Genomic DNA, 7,988 nt, shown 5'->3' on the forward strand with positions numbered 1-7,988 from the left:
GCATATTCTAGGAACGGTGGGTGCCACGATTAGGAACACGTCTTTGTACTACACAAGACACCTCTCTGCCTTGCAAACTACTTGACAGGCAGGGGCAGACCCTCACCACTCTGAGGGGGAATGAAGCTTTCAGAAGGAATTTCTGTTTTCTGAGGAGCTACATTCTCTAGCTGCTTTTTAAGCCTCCATTCTCTGATGTGTGCAGATCACAGTACAGAGCTGGCAGCACTTTATTAGGAAAAACAAACACTTTTAGGTTTTATAGCTCTCCAATTTATGCAATCCAATGATATGGTAGCAAATTTAAAAATGCACGGTCCACAAAACGGTGTCTACCATATTTTCTTACTTTTTCTCAATTGCTTTAAGTTCACCAAATGCATCGTTTCTCACCAGATTTAGCAGCAGAATATACTTTGTGTTAGATTAAGTTTTCCAAAGAAATAATCACATGGTATTTATTATTGTCTGATTATGTAATAGATAATCAATTGAAGATAAAATATATAGTTTGAACTAGAAAGCTAGCATTGACAGAAGTAATGCATGACAGTAAATATGCAAACTCAATCCCACTTATATACTTAGGTTAGTCACTGGTAAACATGACAGTTGGAAATGCTGCACTTAGCAAAAATTATTACAAGGTTATTGAACACTTAAAATATTATTTGAAGGTAAATGTAGTTTAAAAAAAGGACTGTGAAATCAAAAAGAATGTCTTAATCTACTTTACTTCCCATGTACACTTCCCATTGCATCCTTTTTGTTTTGCAATGAGATGAAGTTGAACTGTGGCTCTCCCCCTGCTTCCCTGATCCAGGTTTTTCCTTTTCTCCCTAATACCAAACTTCTGTTGAAGAAATACTTACTGACAGCAGAATCCATATCTCAATCTCAGACATCTCCCTGAGGTACTGACCTCAAATATTTAACTTGCTTGAAACTCCCATTGGGATATCTACTTGACACCTCAAACCTCACAGGGGCAAACAAAAAACCCTGATTTTACCCCCACACTCCCTCTTCTACCCCCTTACTTGCTCCAGCAGCAGCTTTCCCCATTCTCAGGCATAGAAATTTCATTCTTACTTGTTCATGCCTGCAACCTCAACCTCAACCTTGACTTGTCAGTTTGTCTTCTTCTCCAAATCCATATTTAGGATATGCAGTTGCTTCTCTCATCAAAACAATATCCATAGTCTGACTATTTTCCCTGCTCCACCTGGTCTGTGATCCTGGCTGCCACTACAGTTGTGGTCATCAATATCTCACCTGTATTACTGACAGCCTCCTAGGGATCTCCATTTCCTTCCCCTTCTCTACCTCCATCCACACACAGAGTAGTCTCAAGTATTTTCAAACGTAAATCCACATTATATCATGCTTGTATTAGTTTGTTTTCATGCTGCTGATAAAACATACCTGAGAATGGGGAATTTACAAAAGAAAGAGGTTTAATTACAGTTCCACACGTCTGGGGAAGCCTCACAATCATGGCAGACGTCAAGGAGGAGCAAAATTCACATCTTACCTGCATGGCAGCAGGCAAAGAGATAATGAATGCCAAGTTTCTCCTTATAAAACCACCAGATCTCATGAGGCTTATTCACTACCATGACAACGGTATGGAAAAGACTGGCTCCCATAATTCAGTCATCTCCCACTGGGTCCCTCTCACATGTGGGAATTATGAGAGCTACAAGATGAGATTTGGGTGGGAACACAGAGCCAAACCACATCAACGTTTTTTTCTTTTTATTGAGACAGGATCTCATTCTGTTGCCCAGACTGGAGTGTGGTGGTGATCTCAGCTCGCTGCAGCCTCCACTTTCCAGAGCTCAAGTGACCCTCCCACCTCAGCATCCTGATTAGCTGGAACTATTTGCATGTGCCACCATGCCTGGCTCATTTTTGTATTTTCGGTAGAAACGAGGTTTCACCGTGTTGCACAGGCTGGTCTAAAACTCCTGGGCTAAAATGATCTGCCTGCCTCGGCCTCCCATAGTGCTGGGATTCTAGGCATGAGCCACTGGACATGGCCATCACTCTTATTTCAAATCCTGCTATAAATTTCCATTTGACTCAGAGTAGATGCCATATCCTTGCAATGGTTTGTGAAGCCACATGTCATCTGGACCTCATCAACCCTCCAATGTCCTTTGCCATTCTTCTGGCATCTCAGTCTCCTCCACCACCTCCCCTTCCTCATTATTCCTGGCAAGTGCCAGGCACACCTCCACCTATGGCTTTAGCACTGATAGTCCTGCCAGGAATGCACATTCCCCAGATAGTATCTGTGCTTGCCCCTTCACTTTCTTCAAGCATGTCATCTCCTCTCTCTGTGAGGCCCACCATCCCCACTTCACTTAAGATTTCAGTTGGCCTTCTCATCTCTCTTCCTTGCTCTGCACTTTTATTTTTCATTTCCGTGGCATTTATATTGTTCAAATATGCCATGTAACATTTATGTTATTGTCTGTTGCCCATGTCCCTCTGCTAGAGAGTAAAACCCACAAGAGTAGAGATCTCCTTATGGAAGACAAGCCCCTTTCTAGCTGCTCAATCAACAAGTTCTTAATGAACACAAGTTCTCCTGGGCTTGGTGCTAATCAATGAGGATAAAAATGCAAATTAAACCCCGTTCTCAGTGAGCCCACAAATTAATTTTTACTCATGTTTTAATACTCCTCCCTAAAAAAAAACTGGAAGAATTTAAAATATCATCTGCATATATGAATAATGACAGGGCTTGTATGACCAGATAAGGATTACATTTTGACTTACGGTCGCCATGCCTAGGAAAGAACACCAAAGCAGGGCAGACACAGCTGCTCTCGAGAACCCTTTTGGGAGTATCCAGTGATGGTAGAAGTCACCGTAATCCCTAATCCCGGTAGCTGTCTCGCTTGCAGTTTCTGTTTTCCTCAGAGTACTTTTTTCAAAAATACCTGGTGGGCTAAAAAAGAAAGCAGCCTAATAGTCTTCATTTTGAGCAGCAATTCACTGCTACCAACCAGAGCCAAAGCCAGAAAAAAATTTTAAATAAAAGTCTATATCTTAAATCACACAGGAAACTTGAAGGGATGATGGAAATATATGTGAATAAAATGTTTGCCTTTCAAATGCTTTTTGCTAAAAGTACTTAGTGTTAAAAGTCCAGTGGTCTTTACATGATGGCTTGCATTCCATCAGGTCCTGTGACAGGACCCAAGTCAGGTCCCAGCCTCAGGTGCAGTTAGGAAAAAGCCTGGTTGCAGGGCCTCCTCTCTCCCTAGGTCATCAATTCTGATTTTAAGTGCTTTACCCATGAAGGTGCTAACAGCCTGAACCAGGTTTCTGATTGACATATTGCTTTAATAGTGGGTTTAAATAGAATTACTTGTAAATTTATAACTGACATGTGGGGCAAGGGGCACAGTGACAGTTGTGACAACTCCTCCTGTTAGTTTTACTGAGAGGCATCCACATTTCCAGGAGAAATACCAGAAATCAGATGACCATACCGTTAGTTAAAAATAGGTACCTTCAAAAACTTTGCCTTGTGGAAAATTGAAGTCAATTAGGGTCTCAAAGATATCTTGTTCAAATTTCTGTTAAAATATGTTTATCCAAACATGAAAATATAGTGATGGCTTGCATATTTATATGTATCTATATCTATTTATCTACATCTATGTATGTATTTATATCTTTCTCTCTCATATGGATATCATAGGTATCATATATATATATCACATAGGTAGCATATCTATATATCATAGATATATCAGAGAGAGAGAGAGGGAGACAGAGATTTTTTCTGTAAGCTGATTTGAGTCTTTTCTGATAAACTGGCATGACTTCACTTGACCATTATGATTTTCTCAGGGAATGTCTTTTTAACTAACAATTCTCAACAGCAAGAGTTCAGACATTTTACAACCCTATCAAGTTAGAAGTTAATCTATATAAACATGGATGTCATCCTAGTTTTACAGTCTGCTAGGGAAAATGACCTTAATAGCTGGAGTTTTAGTTCCCTGGAGAACAAGAACCAGTTTTGGAATTTAGATAGTAATGGCATTTCGGCATCCCTTGCCAGCCGCGCTCCTTTAATTCTCTTTGAACTTTGTCTTTCCCATGATTAGTTCACAATGAGTTACATAAACCTTTGGCATGTGCTCACAAACACATTTGTTTGCTTCTTGTAGTTCTGCTCTTCGCATCCACACCCCTTAGCATAGCCAGCTGATGGCAGAAAGCTCCCAGTTCTCCTGGGCTTGTAACCCTCCTGAGGAAACAATGTCAGTTTCCTTTTGTTTTGGGGACCCACCAGCCACTGCAAGGGAACCTAGCCTATCCTTGAGACCCTTTCAAGCACAGAAGAGCCACCCTTCACCTTGGATCTTGCACTTCACACCACCTTCCTTGAAATACCTGAGAATGCTCTCCTGCTTTCTAGCTTTTTTGATTGTAAGCCAAATTTAATGATACGCATTTCTTCTTGTGAATAGAAGCTTAGAAAAATATTCTGATTTCCCAGTCCTGTGCACACCCTGAATGATCTTTTTGCTTTCCCCCAAGAGCAAAGTATCCATTGTTTATAAATATCTGAGTGATTCCCATCCCTGAAAGCAGGATCTTCAGGAGAAAGTAGGTGGAGGCCACAGTATACTTGTAAAAACTTCAGGAGAGGAATGTCTTTCCCAGCTTTAAAAATATTCCTGCAGTGGGGAAAATTAGTTACGATTATTTTGGAGCAGATGTTATTCAAGATACCACGTTTAACTGTGGCAAGAAAAAACTGCAAATAAAAGATCATAGATCTCTTTCTCATAGTGACTATATTCCAGCATGAGCCACAAACATGAAGTGAAAATTTCCAAATTCATTCCTAAGGGACACTCCATGGCAAGTGCTACACCAGAAGTTGCCAGGAAGGAGAGTAAGAGTCCTTCCTTTGCCTGGTCTGAAGGGTGCTGGAGAGATTCTTTGAAACCCTGGAAATGAGATTTGAAGAATGAGTAGAGCATCACTGTTGAAAGAATGTTCGTGGATGGCTTATTTCAGACAATGAGGCGGTATTCTCCACTCCAAGAGACTACCAAGTGCCTTATGGAAATAGGAGAATATCTTCTTCCCTCGAATGTCCCTCTCCAGCTATGAATCTATGCTTCACTGTTTACCACAGGTACTGTCAGAAGAAAAACCAGGATGCTTCAAAAAGACACTTTCTAAGGGCAGGCCTTCCTCCACAGGCATGGACACTGTTAGTGTGGATCTGTCTTGTTTTCTTCTACTTGGGGTTCTAGGCAAGTAGTGTGAAGCTCTTGATTGCTCTTCTCTCATTCTATGAAGTTAGAGTGAGGAACACCTCTTTAAAAGAAAGATTTTCAAGAGAATATACAAAGAAATTTAAATGGAAAGACAGATTAAAGTAAGTAATCAGACCTTTTTTTAAAAGCAGAGAAAGGATAAAAATGAAATTAACAGCTTGAAAAAGAAATAAGCAAATTTAAAAATTCATTCTGTGCCTTTCGCATGTAGCTAGGCTTCTCATTGACTTCTTACAAAGTCATTTCACACCAGCCTCCAAGATTGCCCTCCGCTCACTCTCACCATAATGCAGAGACTGCAGGGATTTTACCATTTCCCTTCATATTAACAACCTGGCTATTACACAGGCTGCTGGAGGCAGAGGAAAGAAGGCAGCTTTCTATGCATTTCTCACCTCTTCATTGACCAGTCTTCCCTTCGTTGGAATTAGTGATTACACACGTCAGCACTAGTAAATTTTCATGCATGTAGATATGATAAACTCCACAAGTAACATAGTCAATGAGCAGATGTGAGGTTAGCTGCACAACTTTTGTAAAACTAAAAGGTGACATGGACATTGCTCATTCATATTTCCATACAATCCATCTTAAATGAAATTGAAAGATGAACCAGGCTATGGAGGGATTAAGGCCTTAGTCACAATTTTGTGAATTCTAGAGAAAAAAATCATCAAGAATTTGCTTCTGCATAACTATTCATGTGCTACTCTTTGCAAATACTTCATTGAAAAATCCAATACTTTCAAGAAAGGTGGAACCAATCAAACCATTTTTACCTATGACCTCCTTCCCTTAAAAATCACCAAAACAAAAATACATCACTGTGAATATTTGTGTCCCTTTCAAAATTCATGTTGCAACTTAATCCCCAATGCAATGGTATTAAAAGTGAGGCCTTTAGAAGGTGATTAGCCCATGAAGGCTCTGCACTCAGGACGAGAGTAGTGCTCCCATAAAAGGGTGCCATGGAGCAAGTTTGGCACGTTTTGCACTCCAGCCATGTGAGAACACAACATTCACTCTTTCTGCCAGGTGAGGACACAGGAACAAGGCACCATCTGTGAAGCAGGGAGCTCTCACTGGACACCAGATCCGCTGGCACCTTGATCTTGAACTTCTCAGCCTCCACAATTATAAGCAATACATTTCTATTACTTATAATTTACCCAATCTAAGGAATTTTGTTAGAGCGGCATGAATCAACTAAGACACTAAAATATATATCTTCAATTAAATAAGGAAACAGCCAAAAAAGGCACATTGTAAATAATGTACTTGACAGTGTAAACGTTGGCCTGAAATAAGGGAGGATGTTAGGAGTCATCATAGATCTCCCTAAATATCTAACAATGTGAATATCTCTTCCAAACTTAGTTATATGATATGAGTGAGCCAAATCAGAATGTCATTTATGAAGAAAAGTGAAACAAAAGAATTTAAGCATGTCAACATAGATCTAGATGTGCACTACAGAATATCAGAAACTTGGACAATGACAGATACACATTCAGCTATTGAGACACCCTAACTTTTTCCCCTGAAACTTATATTGTTGTTTTGTTTCCCACAGAATCATCCTGAAGGTAAAAAAAGAAGCAGGAGAGAGCAAAATTTAGAGTTAATTAGGCTATCACTGACCAGAGTAAGTTAAATAAACACAAATAAGCCTTTTCTGAAAAGAAAGAATTGGCATTCCAGTTTGAATTTTAGGTATGCAAACCTTTGGAGCAAAATATACTGTATGCTAACACAGAGAATTTCCAAAAAGCAAAGGGGAATTAGTCCAAAAATGGGCATAGATTAGAGCAAATTCATATTAAATTTCTTTTGAAATACTGAAGTTCATTTTTGTTCCAGTTCATTGTCTCAAATGATTTTGGAGAGAATTGAATTGATAGAACTGATTATTAGAAAAATGAGTTGAAAACAAACTATTTAGAACCTACCTCTCTTTTTTATGCATAAAAAACAGGATCAGAATATAATGAATACAAGGCTAATGAAGAATACATGTGTAAGACTTGCTTCAGCAAAGCTAAGGAATGTTAGGACAAAATTTCTCCTACCAAGTCTGAGAAGCAAGAGATTAAAGGATCTGAGGTGCAAGAGATTAAAAGAGAGAATCCCTTCTAGGTATTTTGGCTAAGACCAAGTGTAGAATCTGTTTTCATCAGTTTAATATCTGGTATATCCTCTATCCCAGGAAAATATATTAAGTAGACTTTTGGAGCAGGGAGATGGTCGAAAATGATATACACATGCTTAATGTTGACCATTTGATCCTGCCAATCAGATGTTCTGCATAAAACTGGTAATTGGGTAACAATTTTCCATAAATTGAAATGAGAAATGTTAGAAACACACAACCCGTTAACAGTAAGTGGCACAACAAAAACAGAAAAAGCCCACACCTAAGCAGCAAGCTGCCATGCTGGGGTGTAACAGGCTTTGCCTATGAGCTCCTTTTCACTTACCAACTAACACAGCTGTTACCAGGTGCTTGTTTGCAATAACATCTCTCCACTTACTACTGTCCTTCCTTCTGGACAGTTTCCTTTAGCATTTGCTCTGCCTTTATGTAACTCAGTTTATAATACTGGGCAAAAACAAGGGCTCTGTCAGAAAGTCATAGTGGAAGCAGTTTTAGGACTAGTGCAGTAAACAGTA

The 7,988-nt window shown here is 39.5% G+C and overlaps 1 pseudogene; it reads left to right on the forward strand.

Annotated features, from left to right (window-relative positions):
* The first annotated feature begins 7,443 nt into the window (after window positions 1-7,443).
* On the forward strand, window positions 7,444-7,649 carry LOC115831092 (annotated as a pseudogene).
* Window positions 7,650-7,988: the final 339 nt, after the last annotated feature.

This window comes from Nomascus leucogenys, chromosome 17 (genome assembly GCF_006542625.1).
Source record: "Nomascus leucogenys isolate Asia chromosome 17, Asia_NLE_v1, whole genome shotgun sequence".
In the NCBI taxonomy this organism is placed as follows: Eukaryota; Metazoa; Chordata; class Mammalia; order Primates; family Hylobatidae; genus Nomascus; species Nomascus leucogenys.